We start from the raw sequence: 23,609 nt of genomic DNA on the forward strand, positions 1-23,609 counted from the left end.
CCTGTGCGTTTGACTGACTCTCTTTCTTTTTGACAGAAACAACTGAGGAGCATCTGTTTGTGGATCCAGTCCATGTCAACCTTCAGAGCAACCAGACATCTTCCCACTAACACATCTGACTTCTGCTGAAAGGTACTGTAATATTGAAGGATATTACTATATTATTAATCAAGATTTGGTAGAAGTAGTTTCAGCCGTGGATAGTTTAATAGTTGGGTCGTTCCACCAATTGAGAACCTTTTGGGTAGTGTAACTTGGTAAGAAATATATATACAGTACCTGTCAAAAGTTTGGACACCTATCTCAGTCAAAGGTTTTTCTTCATTTGTACTATTTTCTACATTGGTTCCAACCGCCGTGTCTTTGTGGCCTCCACAATCTCCCGACCTCAACCCAATTGAGATGGTTTGGGATGAGTTGGACCGCAGAGTGAAGGAAAAGCAGCCAATAAGTGCTCAGCATATGTGGGAACCTTCAAGACTGCTGTAAAAGCATTCCAGGTGACTTCCTCGTAAAGCTGGTTGAGAGAATGCCAAGAGTGTGCAAAGCTGTCATCAAGGCAAAGGGTGGCTTTGAAGAATCTAAAACATAAAACATATTTTGATTTGTTTAATACATTTTTGGTTACGACATGATTCCATATTTGTTATTTCATAGTTTTGATGTGTTCACTATTATTCTACAATGTACACTACCGTTCAAAAGTTTGGGGTCACTTCGAAATGTCCTTTTTTTTAAAAGAAAAACACATTTTCTGTCCATTAAAATAACATAAAATTGATCAGAAATACAGTGTAGACATTGGTAATGTTATAAATGACTATTGTAGCTGGAAACGGTTGATTTTTAATGGAATATCTATATAGGTGTACAGAGGCCCATTATCAGCAACCATCACTCCTGTGTTCCAATGGCACGTTGTGTTAGCTAATCCAAGTTTATCAAAGGCTAATTGATTATTAGAAAACCCTTTTGCAATTATGTTAGCACAGCTGAAAGCTGTTGTGCTAATTAAAGAAGCAATAAAATTGGCCTTCTTTAGACTAGTTGAGTATCTAGAGCATCAGCATTTGTGGGTTCGATTACAGGTTCAAAATGGCCAGAAACAATTACCTTTCTTCTGAAACTCATCAGTCTATTCTTGTTCTGAGAAATGAAGGCTATTCCATGCGATAAATTGCCATGAAACTGAAGATCTCATACAACGCAGTGTACTACTCCCTTCACAGAACAGCGCAAACTGGCCCTAACCAGAATAGAAATAGGAGTGGGAGGCCCCGGTGCACAACTGAGCAAGAGGACAAGTACATTAGAGTGTCTAGTTTGAGAAACACAAGTCCTCAAGTGGCAGCGTCATTAAATAGTACCCGCAAAACACCAGTCTCAACATCAGCAGTGAAGAGGCGACTCCGGGATACTGGCCTTCTAGGCAGAGTTGCATAGAAAAAGCCATATCTCAGACTGGCCAATAAAAATAAAAGATTAAGATGGGCAAAATAACACAGACACTGGACAGAGGAAGATTGGAAAAAAGTGTTATGGACAGACAAATCTAAGTTTGAGAAGTTTGAATCACAAAGAAGAACATACATGAGATGCAGAAAAAAAAATAAGATGCTGGAAGCGTGCTTGACGCCATCTGTCAAGCAGGGTGGAGGCAATGTGATGGTCTCGGGTGCTTTGGTGGTGGTAATGTGGGAGATTTGTACAGGGTAAAATGGATCTTGAAGAAGGAAGGCTATCATTCCATTTTGCAACGCCATGCCATACCCTGTGGATGGCGCTTAATTGGAGCCAATTTCCTCCTACAACAGGACAATGACCCAAAGCACAGCTCCAAACTATGCAATAACTATTTAGGGAAGAAGCAATCAGCTGGTATTCTGTCTATAATGCAGAGGCCAGCATAGTCACCGGATCTCAACCCTATTGAGCTGTTGTGGGAGCAGCTTGACCGTATGGTACGTAAGAAGTGCCCATCAAGCCAATCCAATTTGTGGGAGGTGCTTCAGTAAGCATAGGGTGAAATCTCTTCAGATTAACTAGAATGCCAAAGTTCTGCAAGGCTGTAATTGCTGCAAATGGAGGATTCTTTGACGAAAGCAAAGTTTGAAGGACACAATTATTATTTATTTTAAAAATCATTATATATATAACCTTGTCAACGACTTTGACTATATTTCCTATTCATTTTGCAACTAATTTCATGTATGTTTTCATGGAAAACAAGGACATTTCTAAGTGACCCCAAACTTTTGAACAGTAGTGTAAAAAATTGTCAAATAGAGAAAAACTTTTGACTGGTACTGTATATCCACAGTGCATTTGTAAAGAATTCAGACCCTTTGACTTTTCCACATTTTGTTACGTTACAGCTTTATTCTAAAATGTATTAAATAGTTTTTCCCCTTCTTCCCCATCAGTCTACACACAATACCCCATAATAACAAAGGGAAAATAGTTCTTTTTTTAAATTTTTGCAAATTGATTACAAATAAAAAACCAGAAATATCACATTTACATAAGCATTCAGATCCTTTACTCAGTAGTTTGTTGAAGCACCTTTGGCAGCGATTACAGCCTCGAGTCTTCTTGGGTAAGACACACACCTGTTTTTGGGAAGTTTCTCCCATTCTTCTCTGCAGATCCTCTCAAGCTCTGTCAGGTTGGACAGGGAGCATCGCTGCACAGCTACTGTATTTTCACGTCTCTCCAGTGATGTTCGATCAGGTTCAAGTCCAGGCTCTGGCTGGGCCACTCAAGGACATTCAGATACTTGTCCCGAAACCACTCCTGCATTGTCTTGGTTGTGTGCTTAGGATCGTTGTCCTGTTGGAATGTGAAACTTCACCTCAGTCTGAGATCCTGAGCGCTCTGGGGAAGATTTTCATCAAGGACCTCTCTGTACTTTGCTCCATTCGTATTTTCCTCAATCCTGACTAGTCTCCCAGTCCTTGCCGCTAAAAAACTTGCCCATAGCATGATGCTAACACCACCGTGCTTCACCGTAGGGATTGTGCCAGGTTTCCTCCAGACGTGACGTTTGGCATTCAGCCTAAAGAGTTCAACCTTGGTTTCATCAGACCAGAGAATCTTGTATCTCATGGTCTGAGTCCTTTAGGTGCCTTTCAAGTGGGCTGTCATGTGCATTTTACTGAGGAGTGGCTTCCGTCTGGCCAATCTACCATAAAAGCCTGATTGGTGGAGTGCTGCAGAGATGGTTGTCCTTCTGGAAGGTTCTCCCATATCCACAGAGGAACTTTGGAGCTCTGTCAGAGTCACCATTGGGTTCTTGGTTACCTCCCTGACCAAGGCCCTTCTCCCCCGATTTCACAGTTTGCCCAGAATCTTGGTGGTTCCAAACTTCTTCCATTTAAGAAGGATGGATGTCACTGTGTTCTTGGGGACGTTCAATGCTGCAGCAAAGGGTCTATATACTTATGTAAAGAAGATATTTCATTTTATTATTTGTGGTAAATTTCCAAACATTTCTAAAAACCTGTTTTTGCTTTGTCATTATGGTGTATTGTGTGTAGATTGATGAGAAACCCCCCTAAATTTGATCAATTTAGAATAAGGCTGTAACATAACAAAATGTGGAAAAAGTCAAGGGGTCTGAATACTTTCCTATTGCACTGTATATTTCCCCTAATTTTAACATTCTGTCATAAAGACGACATGTTCAACTTCATAAAGAGCATGTTTTTTTGTCTGAAGAGGTTAAATAAAAAGACTATGGTAAGTGTTTACGAAGTGCCAAATAAAGTAACAGGGTTGACATTTTCATCTTAAATCGGCCATAAATTCCCTTGTGACTGGGGGAATGGAAGTTTGGAAGGGTCCACAGAGGGACATGTCAAAATATTGAATTTGGGCAAGTCTTTATTCATATACATTTTTTGGGATGTATTCAATTTACCATTTGGTTTATATTAAAGGACACTTCATTTAATATAACAGGCTTTTAAAATGCAATATTGATGCACAATTTCTAGTTCAAATGTCGAAGGGATGCAAAAGGCGCTCTTTTTGTACAGCGACCCATTTGTTTGTTCTTCTCCTTGAATTTCCCTTATACTGTACTTCTCCATACATCAGAGAAGCTACTGTAGCCTACAACTCAGTGTAGCAGAGCGAATGATGCCTCTCGCTGTGATCTGACATTATAAAAGGTGAACACAATGAGGAAGTGCTGTCTCACTGTCGCCCGCATACACTTAAAAAAACATCTCCTAATTAGCGTTTACAAATAGGGTTTTCCTTTCCCTTCTGTGGTACAGACACAGAATGTCGCATTATCTCTGTCTCCATCTGTGGAGGCTGGTGGGAGGAGCTATAGGAGGACGGGCTCATTGTAGTGGCTGGAATGGAATAAATGGAACAGTACCAAACATATGGAAACCACTTTTGACTCTGTTCCGTTCATTCCATTCCAACCATTACAATGAGCCCGTCCTCATATTTCTCCCCCCCCCCACCAGCCTCCACTGGTCTCCATCTGTCTGGTCAATAGTTTCATCAGTTCCTCTCATGAATCTGGGAGGAGGTGATGCGGATGACAAATGAGAATTTCATCCTCCTTTTTGTATTTTATTTTCTATAGAGATAGACAGTGTCAGAGAGTGAGATATATGAGAGGGTGGAGGTTTTAGAAGAGGTGAAATGGGGGATCGAACCCTGGTCTCCGGGGTAGTATATGTGGTCCTGAACACCGATATGTGTTTTGGAGGTGGCAGCAAAGACTGAGGACACTGACTCTCGGGACTCTATTTTTGTCTGGCATTAAGCCAAAGCAATTGTCAAAAACACGCTTGTTCGCAATTCTGACCTGTTAAAGCTGGCACTCTTGTATTTTCAAACCCTAGTGCTAGGATTGGTAATTTACCTGTCTTATATGAGCTGGCTTTCCCAGAGGTAGGAAGGGTGACAATATCTGAGGTGTGTCCTTAAAAACATGCACCAAAGTGCCAATTTCAGTATGGCTGGTGGGGAAAGCTGGTCTTGTGGTTGTGGTTGATTATGGCATGATTTTCACAACAGGGTGCAGCCTCTCCAACCGTATTTAAAAACATAAAAAACAAATGTTTTTCCCCATTTAAAAAAACAAGCATAGCCTCCCCTCCTCTCACTGTTCTGCAGGCTGTTTTCTTTGTCCTGCTCAATGCATTCACCAAGTAGTCAAGACTATCAATAAAGGGTTTGGCTCATGAGACTGCTTTAAAATGAATCTTAATTTGTTCAAATATTACGTTTGGGAGCAGCAAAAGAGTGAGTGGACATACCCCCTTTTATCTATGTAGGCTATTGTATATTATTTTTGCTAAGTCCTGTTAATATTTTGGATGTGGTTAAAAAAAACTTGCATTAGCCAAGTAGCCTGTCCATCAAAGGTTTCTAAATGGTCTAGGCTTTTGCCATTATTCAGAATTTACATAGGTCTACCTGCAGTGCATACTCCATTCGGCTCCATTTTCAAGGAGCGCCTGTTGTCCGATTACAAACATATTCAAATGTTTCATTCCTATAACGCCATATCAATGGTAGGCCTAGGCTATATATTTATTGAGAACGTGCCTCACACATACAATACATACGTAAAGGACTATACTCATTGAAGCCAGTGACAACAAGGTTGACTTTCAACACTCCAAACATATTGAGCAAACACTGGATGATTTTTTACTGCTGCTATTACTGTAGCCTATGCCATTTAATCAATACACTGTAGTATCAATCTACAATGGACTAGGACGAGAATATTCTGTGCCTCCAGCTTAATTGGAGTTGATGACAATGCAAAGACTGTCAATAACCTACAGAACTTGAGACAAACACATGCAGTATGAAGCCATGAAAGCCTTGATTGGCCAATGAGTGGCCAAGCCCTCATCACACCTACAACCAGCTATTTGCTCTCATAATTCCTTCTGTGAAAATCAGGATAATAAATTCTGACATACCCCCAGACCTATAGCGCTACAGCCAGCGCTTAGATTTACCATAGCATTAGGTTTGTTGAAGTCGAGCCCTCAGAGTGAAAAGGCTTTATTTTCTGCCTATTGTATCTACACACTGTTGACAGGATCAAACAAGGACAAAGCTGTGTTTGTGTTGGCTGGCTGAAGAAGTACACTTGCCCAGAGGGTTTATCAAGAGGGAAAATATTGACAGCAAAGCAAAGCCACTGTTGCACTTTGCTGCTGTTATTGCATTTTACACTTCTGTGCTACAGACAGTAGAGTCACTATGTAGAACAATTGTCAACCGACAGCCAGAGTATATATGTTGTCACTGACAGTGGCACAGCCTAGACGGTTCTCAGGGCCATGTGGAGCTTCTTACCAGTGTATGTAGGCAAACAGTAATGAAGCTTTAGTGTTGTCATAGATTGTAAGTTGTAAGTTGATTGTATAACTTTCAAGTTAACAGGTGGTTCGGTTCACGCAACAGTTTGAATAGCTTCTGGTTTTTGTTGGTGTCTCAATCTTCCCATTCTCCAGTAAAAAGCCATTGTTAGTTGATTTTTGGTGGGATGGCGTCATTTACTGACAGAAGCAAATGTGATACATACTTTTCCAATCAACAGATAACTGTATGAAGTGAGACACTTGAATGAATGAGACATTTGACATTCTTTAAGTGACTTGAAACAGTTTAAAGTGAGAATGAAGGGAACCAGATCTATGTCTGCTCGAATGGAGCAACACTGATGTGGGCGATGTGCATTAAAGATTCATGCAAACAGCTGTTCTTCCTACAGGACAGACAGCAAGAGCCAATGCCTGTGTGCTCACATTCCAGATCAGGGAGAAGGAGGAAATAGCCTTGAGAAGAACATCACAGCCGATTGAAGTGGAGCTAGAGCACCTATCCCAGCTGCCCAAGCTGTGCATAGCGTCAAAAAGAGCTCACACTAAGCAGCCCTTTCACAATAACTTTTAACTCAGATTTAACTCAGCTCAACACCACCAACAGTTTACGTGATGGAGGTAATGGTTGCTTGAGCAGTTGTTAAATAATCTTGAGCATCTGGAATGTGGTGATCACTGGTCGATAAAGTAATTTGTCTTTGGTGATTGCATGCAATATTTTATGTTTGCACCATTGTTAAAATACATGACAAGTCAAATGTTTAAACAAAGACAAAAGATGATTTTCAGATTCAAAATACAGATTTGCGGAAGACTAGAACACTCTTCCTCCCTCTTTCTCTCTCTTCCTCTCGCTCACTATATCACTCGCACTCTCTCCATCTCCCATTCCGCCACTCATGCATCCTGATCCCCCTTTTTGCGGGTGTTCGGGGAGATTGACGTATCGCTGTAAAAGGGAGCTTGATTAAATGTCCAGAGCAATGCAGCATTGAAATGGATTGGACATGCAGTGCGAACCACTGAACAGCGATAGCTAGCTCCTACTCTATTTTCTCTCCAGCTAGCCGTATAAAGATGTAGATGATCTTTAAGGAGAGTAACATAATAGCATTCTCTCTCTACCACTGTGGGGGCCATGTCCCTATCTACGTCCCAAATGGCACCCTATTCCCTAAGTAGTACACTATACTGTAAAGGTAATAGGGCACCAATTGGGACGCAGACAGGGACATGGCCCTCACAGTGGTAGAGAGAGAAACATCACGCTATCAGAAACATCACGCTTGCCATCTGAATGGTAATGTGACAATCTGATTGCCAATTTAACACAGCGCACAACAAAGCACTACCCCCTCGCTAAATCAAAATGGATGCCCACAAAATAACCACAAACACGAACAATATGGTCAATCATAAACCAAATGCCATTTTGCATTTCATTTCATACCAATCCAACTGAGTAATTCCAATCACAATGGTGTGAGATCATGAAATGGATAATAGCTCCTCCAAAGCAAACCTGAGGGGTCTGGAAAGATAAGAAAAGACACACTGTCGGTGTCCAAAATTGCACCCTATTCCTTATGTAGTGCACTACTTTTGACTAGAGTCCAAATGGCCCTGGTCAAAAGTAGTGCCCTGTAAAGGGAATAGGGTGCCATTTGGAACAGAGACAGTGTTTTTCCATCATCAACACAACAAAGTCACACCTTGCTCCATACAGCCCCCCTCCTGCCTGCCATGCTGAATAACGCCCGCCTCTGCCAAAACCACCACCGCTGAGGCACTGAGCTGAATTATTCCTGCTGGAAATCACAGTAATAAGCAGGTGATCACCTTTAGAAATAACAGTTGGTTGTTTTTTTGTAATGGAGGAGCCACATCACACACCATCACTCCTCGTTCATCAGCAGCTGTTAGCCAAGATACCATGGAATAGGGATCTCTTTCTGCTTCAATGGTGGACTAGATTTCATCAGTTCTCAACTGTACAGTATGTTGTTATCCAACCTACAGTGGTTATGGCTCTTAATGCTCTATGGTTGACTAGATTTCATCAGTATTATACAGTTCATTCAAGTGTATTAGTGTTACAGTCATTACCACCTCTTTTTTTAAAATTAATTAACAGGATATTTTAAGTGGTGATCCGTAATCCAGGGATGATAGTCACACACGTATTTGATCTTGCAATTACGTCCAGGCTGTATCACAACCTGCCGTGATTGGGAGTCCCATAGGGTAGTGCACAATTGGCATAGCGTCAACCGGGTTTGGCCGGTGTAGACTGTCAATGTAAATATGGCTTGGAATAGTAGCTGTTAAGGAGCCTTTTGGACCTAGACTTGGAGCTCCGGTACCGCTTGCCATATGTAGCAGAGAGAACAGTCTATGACTTTGGTGACTGGATTCTTTGACCATTTCTTGGGCCTTCCTACGCACTACCCTCTGTAGCGCCTTGCGGTCGGATGCCGAGCAGTTGCCATACCAGGCAGTGATGCATCCTGTCAGGATGCTGTCGATGGTGCATCTGTATATTACCTTTTGAGGATCTGGGGACCTATGCCAAATCTTTTCAGTCTCCTTTTCAGTCTCCACCAACCTCTTCACGACTGTCTTGGTGTGTTTGGACCATGATAGTTTGTTGGTGATGTGAACACCAAAGAACTTGAAACTCTCGACCCGCTCAGCATGTTCGGCCCTCCTTTTCCTGTAGTCCATGATCATCTCATTTGTCTTGCTCACGTTGAGGGAGAGGTTGTTGTTCTGGCACAACACTGTCAGGTCTCTGACCTCCCTATAGGCTGTCTCATCGTTATCAGTGATCAGGGCTACCACCGTTGTGTCGTCAGCAAACTAAATGATGGTGTTGGAGTCGTGCTTGGCCATGCAGTCGTGAGTGAACAGGGAGTAAAGGAGGGGACTAAGCACGCATGCCAGCCGATTTCGGCTGGCTGAGAAACGCTGCCTGTCTGTCCCGTCCCGACTTCCGACACATTAATTACTATGGGACAGCTGGAGATCGAATTTGAATATTGAAACAATGTTTCAAATGTCGGAGAGACAGAAAGCAAGGTTTATACAAATCTTCGCTGTTGAAGAAAAATAAATGTGAGATAATGTCTAGATGCTTTTTATATTGGAGATCAAGTTTATTAATTGCTTGGCTGGGCTGATGAGATCGTGGATTTGGCAGTCAGATAGAACAGAGTAAATAGGCATTTTAAAGTAATAGATTTAGCCGGTGGTAATTTGTGGAATAGCCACCGACTGGAATGCGCTTTTAACCAATCAGCATTCAGGATTAGTCCCACCCATTGTATAATTTGATACTGACACAACTTACTTTCGAAGTGTCACTGTTAATCTGTGTTGGAGAGTGTTTCTGTGGTTAGTAGTGATTAGCTACTGGAGAGGATTTGCTCTACTTCTTCTATAAAAGTGGCTTTTTATTTTTCCAAATCTCAATTACATTGTTTGTGAAGCCTTTCACCTTCCAATTAATTCTAACAGTGCCAGTGGGATCTGTCTGACTTCAATTACCAGAGCAGCACAATACAATAAGTTATCCTGTTTGGCACTCTTAACTCTTCAGCTCTAATCATGGAAAACACAAACCTCTTCTAGCTCTACAATAGTGCCAGCTTCTCCCACAGTATCTTCCATAGTGACCTCTTAGCTGTTTCAGGTTCAGAGTGCAGGACAAAGGTCAAAGTGAGAGAGTAAACTTACAGTGCCTTTCACGGGTGCTTAAGCTGGATGCTTGCAGTCCAACCACTTGGTATGATATAAGTTTCAGATTGTGTATTTAACTCCCACTCCATGGATCCAGTATTCCAGAATGAAATACTAGCACAAAGATCGACCTGGTTTCTCACCATCTTGGTTTTCTGTACGTTTGAAATGTCTCAGCAGGCATCAGTCAAAGTTTATCCAATGCTGTTGAGAGGAGAAAAACTAAAATGCCCTCCCATGAGATATAATTTCTCTCCTAGCCTTGGGGCTTAGCACACTGACCCTCTGTTAGGGAAGAGGGAGGAAGAGAAGAGAATGACACAGAGAGAAGGAGAGAGAGGTGGGAGGCAGGAGGGTTGAGATTAATGTAGATCACCTGTCATCACCTGGCGGCTGATCAAAAGAGTCCATTGGCAGGCGGAGCACAGAATCCACTGGAGCCTCTTCTTTATGCCAAGCACCAGCTTCTCTGAGGTAGACAACACAAGAGTCTGGCTCCAGGCATGGAGTAGAGAGGAGGTGTGAGGAGGTCAGGAGGGAGGGAGTGTGTGATTGGAGGTGGAGATGTGCGGGCACATAAACACACACATGTACATGTGCATACACACACACACATACATGCACACATACACACACGCATACACAAATGCATGCACGCACCCACGCACGAACACACACACAAACCTTCTCGCTCTGTCTCAAGGCATGAATCAGACACTTCAAAATGTCACCAGCATCCCTGAGAAAATGGAATGAGAAAGTGTGATGATGATAAGACGCTTATGCTGTGGGAGGTGTGGGAATATGAGACCATTGAAGGGAGAGACCAATCTGAGAAACCATTTTCACAGAGTAGGAGATGGACAGAAATGAGAAAGAGGTAGAGCTGCCGACCTTGGGTATCTTGTCTCTACCTCTCTGTAGTATCTGTCTATAAAGTGGAGACCGGTTCAAAGAAAAATATTTTCGTTAAAAGCTTTAGGAAAATACATTTTACCAGGAAAAAAGTTGTCAGTCGATATGTTATGGTTTAACATAATTATGTGTCTAACCTTACATGCAAGTGTCATAATGTAGTGGCGTGATAATACAACATGACAACAAAAACAACAACATTGTAATAGAATGGAAATGCTGTATAGCACATCTCTTTTCAAGGAGTTACTTGGGTGTGCACTTCTTCTAAATCAATGTCAAGCCTATTTCAGAAATACTGATTCAGCAAGTTGCGGAGATATACAGTGGATCTGGCAGTGGTAACCTTTCCAGATTATGGTGACATTAAAAGCTGCATGCGCCGAGCATGGGGACCCGACTACCCAGGCCCTCATCTAATGCAAACGTCCTCTCTCACCTCTATCTGCAAAAGTAATTATTGCAAACTGCTGTGACTTCTTGGGCTGTGTGAGAGAGGAGACAGCGCCTTGCATAGGTCCTAGAAAAACACTCATCTCTCCACGTACGGTGGAGACAATTACCTTTTCCAGTGTAGAGGTGCTGGGCTGGTGAGGGAGGAGACCAAGAGCGCCCCTCAACATTACCCCCCTCCTCAAAGTGCACTTCTAGCTGAAGTATGGGTTTATACTGACAGCCTTGAGGGCCTCAAAAGTGACACCGCTGAAAGTGAAAGTTGGGAAAGTGACACCACTGAAAGTATGCCTAAGGCTACCATTGCATTTGTCTGGTTGGGTTATCACACTAGACAGTGGGAGCTTCATCAATGTCATGTCAAACACTATTTCCCAGTATTTTCTATGAGATTATATCATATGTTTGTTTGAATATCAGTGAGACTCAAGATAATCAGACATTTGATGATAATTGAAAATGTGCATATTATTTTGTGGCGTCGCTGCTTAAGCTGCTGTTCCAGTCACACAAAACTGGATGCCACATTAATCCTCATGAATACGATGGCGGCATGTGCATTTTTTTATTTCTCCTGCAGTCAAAGTGGTATTACATTATAAAGGGAGGTATCTATCATCGTAGTAGGGGATGTTTGTGCTCGTGTCAGGAGGAATGAGCCTGGCTGGAGCTTCAGGGAGCTATACTGACCCTTCTGTTCAGAGTCAGTGGGCAGCAGTGGGCCAGAGCGGTGTATCCTAACCTATGGCCTCTGGCAGTTGGCTGCTGTCTTTACCTCCATGGAGCAGGCCAATTGGGCCGAGAGCCCGATAGGAGTGGACATTTCTGGGGCTCGGAGTGTCCTCTGCCCCCATGCTGAGACACAGAGGGCCCAGAGGGGCCAGATAGACAGATTATCCACCCCACTCCAGAGACATGGGGTCAATGTGTGTGTGTGAGAGAGAGAGAGAGAGAGACAGAGTCCACTGCTGTGCTTAGCATGGTTGGGGTCAGTGCCATTTCCGTTCAGTAAATTCAGGAAGTAAACTGGAATTCCAATTGACCTCAATGCAGTTAAAGGAGAAGATATTCAAAGTGCTCCAACTCCTTTCTTAGGTACAGTAAGTTTACCTCCCAAGGAATAAATAAAACTCTTGTAACATAACAGCATTGTGAGTAATCACAAGGGAGGGTGTCTTCTAATCAAGATGTTTGTAGCAAACAAAAAAACTTGAATCATTCACATGGAGAGAAAACATTTGCAATTAGCTACTGCAGAGAGAAGAGAGAGAAAAAAATCACATTCATTATGGTGAAATATGGCCACCATGAGGAGATGAAGCCTCTTGAGCTGTAATGAAGTAGGCCCCCTGATCATGAATTCACCAATTATGGGTCTCGTATAACATCGAAATTATGTGCATTTTAACCACTGGTTTATAATACAAACATTCTCACATCTTCCCGGTGGTTTCAAGGAGCCGTCCCTACTTGTACATGCAAGGGTTAATTACAATAATTAAGGCTTTGGTGATCCTTATACAATCGTATGCTTGTCAGTGGAATATGTATGCTGAAAGAAAACGTTTCAATAGATTGCAAGGCCTTTTCCTTCTCATATTTCCGTCTCATATTGCATACAACATTTCAGAGTTATGTGAGCTCCATTTTCTTATTTATTAATATATTTTTTTAAAGATGCCCACTTTTTTGGGGGGGGGGGCTGGGGATAAAACAGGAGTGCTGCACTCTCCAGGTCTTATGAGCTTGTAGGCTCTTGAACTCAAACCGAGCCAAGCCAAGCCGTACTGTACCATGCTTGCCCAGTAGGCATACTTTCACACGATTTATTCCAGCATGGTTCGGTTCACTGAAAGTGGGAAGAGCTAGCCCAATATCGAATTTGCTATTGCCCATTTATAAGTGGGCCAGGAGGGCAGAGACTCCTGATGAAGCCCCAAAAACAGGGACCACCCTTTTGTGTCACCGCACTCATCAACAAAATATCATTCAATCTTGAATTTAAAAGATCAATCACATTTTCCTGCATTGGAATTACAATCCCACATTCACCCACTGGTAACAAACCATTTTCTGTCAGCACAGCAGTTTTCTATAGAAACAGGTTAGTTCATTTTTAAACTATGTATTCCCTGTGTTTTGTTGATCTCTGGAATTTGTTCCTGAAATGTTCATATTTCCATTTATACTCTCTATGAAACACTTATAAACATGACAGCTATTTTAAAGTAAGAAATATTGTTGTCTTGAGATCAACAGAATATGTGTGTCTGCATTATGTATGATGTATGTGAGCGAGAGAAAGAGACAGTGAGGTTGTCTGGCTGAGCTTTTATCCTCCTTAAATGTACCAAAATGAGTCTTGGGGAAAAGGAAGCTGTGTGGCTTTTGAAGAATTAATAAGCCTGTCTCATTTAGATGTGTCTAGTGTCGCTGGCAGCCTCTGGAAGCCCCAGTTTAAAATTTTCTTGACAGTGCCTTTGATGATCACTGATAACGTAGCGAGACTCCCAGGGAGCGAAGCATCCGACAATGCAGAGAGTCAGTGGAGACCAGCTCTACTGATCCTGACTGCTCTTTATTGTCTGGCCTCTCTCCAGCATCGCAAAGCCCATCAATGCCTTGGCTTAGCACTCTCATAAACAGTCGTTATCACATAAATTACACATTCCCTTGTCACAACATCACTGGGAGCGAGTACATATATGGCACCTTTCTCTTTTCTGCTTACATGGACAATCAGATAGGCCATTTGATGAAGGTCAGTGGCTTTTCTGAGCATGCAGGCATTGTACCAGAAACTCAACAGGGTCATTTCATACAGATTTTGGCTCAGTTACCCAAAATGCCCAGTGCTGTTAAAACATTTTTCACAGTGCTCAAAGTGCAAAGGCTCTGAGCTGAACATAGATCTTTATTGAAAATATAGGTGAAAAATAGCACTCTCAATCCCATTACTGTTTTAAACATTTTATTTTCTTCAAGTTAGTTTCAAATGTCCCCACATTGTACTGCATCTATTTAAATACACTGCCACACATATTTGGGTTAAAACCTGCCCTTGTCTGTCGAAAATTAGAGTAATGGATTTACTGAAGCAATGAGGTTCCCTCCCAGTAATATAATACTACAATTCAGGTCGTATATATTCTGGCTCCTAATTCAATGAACGGGACCCTACCTGGAACCCACTTGTCATACCAATATGAAGCGTCGACAGGGAGCACTTTAGAGAGCTAGCCTGTGACCCTGTTTTAATATGTTGCCTCAGGGCCTTCACTGGCTGCAATAACATCACTACACTCATTCACTGACATTGGAACCTTGACGGTACAGTAGATACTGAGGCTGAAAGATACCGAGGGAGAAAAGTTTGCAGAACAACGAGGGAATGCAATGAGGCTTCCACATAACCAAGTTATTCCACACTGTTTGTACTTGCTCCCTCAAAGTTACTGTCATTAAAACCATGTTTTACATTCAGAGAAGTAAAAGTAAATGTCCTATCAATCATAACAGATGATGATGATGCTCTATTGTTGCAATGTCTTCATGATCTAAATCTGGACCACCTATTGTCGTCTCGTTCACCATGCAGAGCAAAGAAGCTGTGTGTAGGCTACTCAAACAAATCTTATTTGTCACATGTGCCAAATACCTTACTGTGAAATGCTTACTTACAAGCCTTTAACCAACAATGCAGTTTTAAGAAAATAGAGTTAAGAAAATATTGACTTAATAAACTAAAATACTTGTCCGGTACTGCAAGAGCTTTTTTAACAGTTTGTTGTTTGTGGAACTGAGTCAGACTTCATTAAGGACACTGACACCAGATGAGTTTAGTTTTCTGGGGAAGTATAGGTGTTGTTGGCTTTTTATTGTTGAATAATGTGTTTTCAAGAACCCTTCAGCGTGTCCTTTTTCTATGGATTATGGACTTCAGATGGGTTGATAGGGTTGAGTTGTTTGGATTCACTCCTCTGGGTTCTTAAGTTTTCACTATGTTTAGTTCCAGGAACAAGCCTGTTCACTCACAAGTCCCCTGTCTGGATTTTTGCTGAAGGTAGCCTACCTATTAGCAAGTTTAAACAACATGGCTGAAGGACTGGATGAAAGGGGCTTGCAAATAAGCTTGAATGAAACACAGCCATGCGCAGCAGGTTATCGACTGAAAGAACAAAATTAGAATTGATTTGCTGAGAAAAAGAGGTTGGCTGCCTTCCTTGGTACTGTAGCCAGTGACTGCTGCAGTGAATTTGTAATCCAGCGGTCTTGGATGAAGTCTCTCATTACTCTGTCAGACAGACAGGCCTGCAGAGGAGCAAATTGGGAACGAGACAGACATCAGGCTGTGTTAAGATTCAGCCACTCCTCAATGCTTCCAAGAGACGGTTGGGTTGACGGGAGAAGGATTCTAGTACAAAGCATAGTCTTGGCGTCAACCAGGGAATTGAAGGGATATGACTAGGGTTGCAACTTTCAATAAATTCCTTGGTTTTCCCTAAATCCTGGTTGGAGGTTCCCGGAATCAGGAGGGAATAAACAGGAAATCTCCAACCAGGATTTCAGGACAACCAGGGAATTTATTTAAAGGTCCTGTAATTTTGCAGTCCTAGATATGACCATTACCGGTAAAGAAATCCGAGTCCAAACAAACTAACCGTGGCATCAAAATGTATATTATTTTCAAGTTCAATTATTAGTTATTTTCAAGAACCTTTTGGTATCACGACGGGCCCCATAATGCCTAGAGTTATCACTGAAACACCTCTTCACCACACCATAATGTCACAGCATGGAGTTTGTCCTCATACTCTTTCAGTCAAAGCTAAAAATTAGGTTAATTGAAATAAAAATTAATTTATTAGAGCTATTCAATTAAATAATGGGTTGGATTGAACGAAAGAATAGTTCCCTACAGTGCTAACAGGACAGCCTGAGTCCTCCAGGGCATTTATTCCTCAAACATAGAAGTATTTCACACCATTTTAAAGATGCACTTCTTGTTAATCCCACCACAGTGTCCGAGTTCAAATAGGCTTCACGGTGAAAGCACCACAAACGATTATGTTAGGTGAGTGCCTTTTCACAGAAAAACACAGCCATTTTTCCAGCCAAAGAGAGGAGTCACAAAAAGCAGAAATAGAGATAAATTCATCACTAACCTTTGATGATCTTCATCAGATGACACTCATAGGACTTCATGTTACACAATACATGTATGTTTTGTTCTAAAAAGTTCATATTTATATAAAAAAAAATCTCAGTATACATTGGAGCATTATGTTCAGTAGTTCCAACAACATCCGGTGATTTTACAGAGAGCCGCATCAATTTACAGAAATACTCATCATAAATGTTGATGAAAATACAAGTGCTATACATGGAACTTTAGATAAACTTCTCCTTAATGAAATCGCAGTTTCAGATTTCAAAAAAGCTTTACCGAAAAAGCAAACCATAATCGGAGTACAGCGCTCAGAGACCAAAACAAGACAAACAGATATCCGCCATGTTGTGTAGTCCACTGAAGTCAGAAATAGCGTTATAAATATTCACTTACCTTTGATGATCTTCATCAGAATGCACTCCCAGGAATCCCAGTTCCACAATAAATGTTTGATTTGTTCGATAAAGTTAATCATTTATGCCCAAATACCTCCTTTTGTTAGCGCATTTGGTAAACAAATCCAAACTCATCCAAACTGCAAGTCCAGCGGAAAGTACGGACGAAGAGTCCAAAAAGTTATATTACAGGTCGTAGAAACATGTCAAACGAAGTATGGAAGTATGAATCTTTAGGATGTTTTTAACATAAATCTTCAATAATGTTCCAACCGGAGAATTCCTTTGTCTGTAGAAATGCAATGTAACAGAGCTCGCTCTCACGTGAACGAGCGTCACCAGCTCGTGGCTCTCTTCCAGACCTCTGACTCATTCCCCTCTCATTCGCCCTCACCTCACAGTAGAAGCATCAAACAAGGTTCTAAAGACTGTTGACATCTAGTGGAAGCCTTGGGAAGTGCAATATGACCAATATCCCACTGTGTATTCGATAGGCCAAGAGTTGAAAGACTACAAACCTCAGATTTCCCACTTCCTGGTTGGATTTTTTCTCAGGTTTTTGCCTGCCATATGAGTTCTGTTATACTCACAGACATCATTCAAACAGTTTTAGAAACTTCAGAGTGTGTTCTATCCAATATTACTCATAATATGCATATCTTATCTTCTGGGACTGAGTAGCAGGCAGTTTACTCTGGGCACCTCTGGGCACCTTATTCATCCAAGCTACTCAATACTGCCCCCAGCCATAAGAAGTTAAGAACAAATTCTTATTTACATACAATCATGGCAAAAGGCCACAACAGCACACAGGCTAGAAGGTAGAGACAACAATACATCACGTGAAGCAGCCACAACTGTCAGTAAGAATGTCCACGATTGAGACTTTGAATGAAGAGATGGAGATAAAACTGTCCAGTTTGAGTGTTTTTTGCAGCTCGTTCCAGTCGCTAGCTGCAGTGAACTGAAAAGAGGACGACCCAGGTATGCATGTGCATTGGGGACATTTAAAAACCTCTTAGGGATCGTGGACCGCTAACGGTCCACCTGCGACAACATCTGGTGAAATTGCAGAACGCCAAATTCAAAATAATAAAATCTAAATATTAAATATTCATGAACATACAAGTGTGTTACATAATTTAAAAGCTTAACCTCTTGTTAATCCAACCTCTTTGTCAGATTTCAAAAAGGCTTTCAGGCGAAAGCATACCATGTGATTATCTGAGGATAGCACCCCACATCAAAATAATTTTTCAATCAGCAACGGCTTCACAAAAATCACAAATAGCGATAAAATATATCACTTACATTTGAAGATCTTCCTCTGTGTGCAATCCCAAGGGTCCCAGCTACACAATGCTTGTATGTTTTGTTCAATAAAGTTTTTTATATCCAAAAAAGTCAGTTTAGTTGGCGCCATTGATTTCAGTAATCCACTCCTTCAACATGCATACAAAGGAATCCAAAAAGCTACCGGTTAACTTCGTCCAAACAAGTCAAACAATGTTTCTAATCAATCCTCAGGTACACTAATATGTAAATAAATTATAATATTTCAGACAGAAAGAACGCTGTTCAATAGAAAAGGAAAATAACAAAGAGCGCGCCCTCATTCACACGCGCCAAAAGTCTACCTGTCCTGATAAAACCACCTTGGATAAACTACAACTGCTTTTTCGTTTTTCAAGAAACAAGCCTGAAACCCTTTCTAAAGACTGTTGACATCTAGTGGAAGCCATAGGAACTGCAATCTGGTTCCTATTTTTTGTATATCCCATAGGCTAGCAATGAAAAGCCTGTGACCTAAAACGAAACAAAGATTCCCAGATGAATTTTCCTCAGGTTTTCGCCTGCCATATCAGTTCTGTTATACTCACAGACATTATTTTAACCCTTTTAGAAACTTCAGAGTGATTTCTATCCAATTCTACCGATTGGGTAGAATGGTCATCTGAATCAGGGTTAGTTTGGAAGCTGCGGTGAAAGAGGAGTGATTTACAATAGAGGAAACCAAGTCTAGATTGAACTTTAGCCTGCAGCTTTGATATGTGCTGAGAGAAACACAGTGTACCGTCTAGCCATACTCCCAAGTACTTGTATGAGGTGAATACCTCAAGCTCTAAACCCTCACAACGGTAGGGAGAGGGGCATTCTTCTTACCAAACCACATGACCTTTGTTTTGGAGGTGTTCAGAAGAAGGTTAAGGGCAGAGAAAGCTTGTTGGACACTAAGAAAGCTTTGTTGTAGAGCTTTTAACACAAAATCTGGGTAGGGTCCAGCTGAATATAAGACTGTATAATCTGCATATAAATGGATGAGAGAGCTTCCTACTGCCTGAGATATGTTGTTGATGTAAATTTAGAAGAGCGTGTGGCCTACGATTGAGCCTTGGGTTACTCCCTTGGTGACAGGCAGTGGCTAAGACCGCAGATGTTCTGACTTTATACACTGCACTCCTTGAGAGAGGCAGTACGCAAACCAGGCCAAAGACCCCTCAAAGACCAATGCTCCTTAGGCGGCCCACAAGAATGGAATGGTCAACGATATCAAAAGCTTCTGCTAAGTCAATAAAAATAGCAGAACAACATTGTTTAGAATCAAGGGCGACATAATTTAGGACCTTTAAGGTTGCAGTGACATAACCCGAGAGGAAACCAGATTGCATACCAGAGAGAAATACTATAGACATCAAGAAAGCCAGTCAGTTGATTATTGTTTTTCCAAAACTTTTGATAAACAGTGCAAAATAGAAATTAAAAAAAATTAATTTTATATATATATATATTTTTTTTTTTCACCTTTATTTAACCAGGTAGGCTAGTTGAGAACAAGTTCTCATTTGCAACTGCGACCTGGCCAAGATAAAGCATAGCAGTGTGAGCAGACAACAAAGAGTTACACATGGAGTAAACAATTAACAAGTCAATAACACAGTAGAAACTAAAGGGGGAGTCTATATACAATGTGTGCAAAAGGCATGAGGAGGTAGGCAAATAATTACAATTTTGCAGATTAACACTGGAGTGATGAATGATCAGATGGTCATGTACAGGTAGAGATATTGGTGTGCAAAAGAGCAGAAAAGTAAATAAATAAAAACAGTATGGGGATGAGGTAGGTGAGAAAGGGTGGGCTATTTACCAATAGACTATGTACAGCTGCAGCGATCGGTTAGCCGCTCAGATAGCTGATGTTTGAAGTTGGTGAGGGAGATAAAAGTCTCCAACTTCAGCGATTTTTGCAATTCGTTCCAGTCACAGGCAGCAGAGTACTGGAACGAAAGGCGGCCAAATGAGGTGTTGGCTTTAGGGATGATCAGTGAGATACACCTGCTGGAGCGCGTGCTACGGATGGGTGTTGCCATCGTGACCAGTGTGCTGAGATAAGGCGGAGCTTTACCTAGCATGGACTTGTAGATGACCTGGAGCCAGTGGGTCTGGCGACGAATATGTAGCGAGGGCCAGCCGACTAGAGCATACAAGTCGCAGTGGTGGGTGGTATAAGGTGCTTTAGTGACGAAACGGATGGCACTGTGATAGACTGCATCCAGTTTGCTGAGTAGAGTGTTGGAAGCCATTTTGTAGATGACATCGCCGAAGTCGAGGATCGGTAGGATAGTCAGTTTTACTAGGGTAAGCTTGGCGGCGTGAGTGAAGGAGGCTTTGTTGCGGAATAGAAAGCCGACTCTTGATTTGATTTTCGATTGGAGATGTTTGATATGAGTCTGGAAGGAGAGTTTGCAGTCTAGCCAGACACCTAGGTACTTAGGTACTTATAGACGTCCAAATTAGGTTACAGCCTTATTTTTGAATGGATTAAATTGTTTCCTCCCCCCTCATCAATCTACACCATAATTTTTTTTTTTTACATTTTGCTAATTTATAAAAAAATGTATAACTGAAATATTACATTTACATAAGTATTCCAACCCTTTACTCAGTACTTTGTTGAAGCACCTTTGGCAGCGATTACATCCTCGAGTCTTCTTCAGTATGACGCTACAAGCTTGGCACACCTGTATTTGGGGAGTTTCTCCCATTGTTCTCTGCAGATCTTCTCAAGCTCTGTCAGGTTGAATGGGGAGCGTTGCTGCACAGCTAGTTTCAGGTCTCTCGAGAGCTGTTCGATCAGGTTCAAGTTCGGGCTCTGGCTAGACCACTCGAGGACTCACTCAAGGACATTCAGAGAATTGTCCCAAAGCCACTCTTGCGTTGTCTTGACTGTGTGCTTAGGGTCATTGTCCTGTTGGAAGGTGAACCTTTGCCCCAGTCTGAGGTCCTAAGCACTTTGGAGCAGGTTTTCATAAAGTATCTCTCTGTACTCTGCTCTGTTCATCTTCGCCTCGATCCTGACAAGTCTCCCTGTCCCTGAAAAACATCCCCACAGCATGATTCTGCCACCACCATGCTTCACCGTAGCAACGCTTGGCATTCATGCAAAATCAGACCGGAGAATCTTGTTTCCCATGGTCTGATAGTCTTTGGGTGCCTTTTGGCAAACTTCAAGCAGGCTGTCATGTGCCTTTTACTGAGGAGTGGATACCATCTGGCCACTCTACCATAAAGCCCTGATTGGTGGATAGCTGCAGAGATGGTTGTTCTTCTGGAAGGTTCTCCCATCTCCACAGAGGAACTCTAGAGCTCTAACAAAGTGACTATCGGGTACTTGGTCACCTCCCTGACAAAGGCCCTTATCCCCCGATTGCTCAGTTCGGCCGGGCGGCCAGCTCTAGGAAGAGTCTTGGTGGTTCCAAACCTCTTCCATTTAAGAATGATGGAGGCCACTGTGTTCTTAGGGACTTTCAATGCTGCAGAAATGTTTCGGTACCCTTCCCCAGATCTGTGCTTCAACACAATCCTGTCTCGGAGCTCTAAGGACAATTCCTTCAACCTCATGACTTGGTTTTTGCTTGCTACCAGCCCATAGACAAACTAAAACAGGAAACGCCCGTGCTTTGGTCTAACCAACGCTGGTCTGACCAGTCAGAATCCACTCTTTAAGATTGCTTCGATCACGTGGACTGGGATATTTTCCGGGTAGCCTCAGACAACAACATTGACGTATATGCTGACTCGGTGAGCGAGTTTATTAGCAAGTGCATAGGTGATGTTGTACCCATGGCGACTATTAAAACCTTCCCTAACCAGAAACCGTGGATTGATGGAAGTATTTGCGCAAAACTTAATTTTCGAACCACCACTTTTAATCATGGTAAGGCGACTGGAAACATGACCGAATACAAACAGTGTAGCTATTCCCGCCACAAGGTAATCAAACAAGCAAAGCGTCAGTATAGAGACAAAGTGGAGTCGTAATTCAATGGCTCAAACACGAGACGTATGTGGCATGGTCTACAGTCAATCACAGATTACAAAAAGAAAACCAGCCCCGTCGCGGACATCGACATCTTGCTCCCAGACAAATTAAACAACTAACACGGCCCGCTACCAAAGCCTGTGGGCTCTCCTTCACCGTGGCCAACGTGAGTAAAACATTTAAACGTGATAACCCTTGCAAGGCTGCCGGCCCAGATGGCATCCCTAGCTTCCTTAGAGCATGCGTAGATCAGCTGGCTGGTGTGTTTACGGACATATTCAATCAATCCCTATCCCAGTCTGCTGTGCCCACATGCATCAAGATGGCTACCATTTTTCCTATTCCCAAGAAAGCTAAGGTAGCTGAAATAAATGACTGTCATCATGAAGTGCTTTGAGAGACTAATCAAGGATCACATCACGTTCACCCTACCTAATACCCTAGACCCACCCCAATTTGTTTACCGCCCCAATAGGTCCACAGACGACGCAATCTCCATCACACTTCACACTGCCCTATCCCATCTGGACAAGAGGAATACCTACGTAAGAATGCTGTTCATTGTGTACAGCTCAGAATTGAACACCATAGTACTCTCCAAACTTGTCATTTAGCTTGAGACCCTGGGTCTCAACCCCGCCCTTTGCAACTGTGTCCTCGACTTTCTGACGGGCCTCCCCTAGGTGCTGAGGGTAGGAAACAACATCTCCACCCTGCTGATCCTCAACACTGGGGCCCTAGAAGGGTACGTTCTTAGCCCTCTCCTGTAGTCCCTGTTCACTCATGACTGCATGGCCATGCACACCTCCAACTCAATCATCAAGTTTGCAGATGACACTACAGTGGTAGGCTTGATTACCAACAACGACGAGACGGCCTACAGGGTGAGTTGAGGGCCTTCGGAGTGTGGTGTCAGGAAAATCACCTCTCAACTCAAGGTTGACAAAACAAATGAGATGATTGTGGACTTCAGGAAACAGCAGAGGGAGCATCCCCCCATCCACATTGACGGGACAGTAGTGGAGAAGGTGGAAAGTTTTGAGTTCCTCGACATATACATCACGGACAAACTGAAATGGTCCACCCACACAGACAGCAACTGCTCCGCCCACAACCGCAAGGCTCTCCAGAGGGTAGTGCGGTCAGCACAACGCATCACTGGGGGCATACTACCTGCCCTCCAGGACACCTACAGCACCCGATGTCACAGGAAGGCCAAAAAGATCATCAAGGACAACAACCACCCG

The 23,609-nt window shown here is 42.3% G+C and overlaps 1 protein-coding gene across 3 annotated transcripts in view; it reads left to right on the top strand.

The window, feature by feature from the left end:
- Nucleotides 1-23,609, top strand: part of mgat4c (mgat4 family member C) — a 178,695-nt gene that overhangs the window by 94,725 nt on the left and 60,361 nt on the right. For all 3 annotated transcript variants that reach the window (XM_031801966.1, XM_020456672.2, XM_031801965.1), the window contains one exon: nt 37-132. The gene's annotated coding sequence lies outside the window, so the exon portion shown is untranslated. The remainder of the gene's footprint in view (nt 1-36; nt 133-23,609) is intronic.

Source organism: Oncorhynchus kisutch, linkage group LG22 (genome assembly GCF_002021735.2).
Source record: "Oncorhynchus kisutch isolate 150728-3 linkage group LG22, Okis_V2, whole genome shotgun sequence".
Taxonomy (NCBI): domain Eukaryota; kingdom Metazoa; phylum Chordata; class Actinopteri; order Salmoniformes; family Salmonidae; genus Oncorhynchus; species Oncorhynchus kisutch.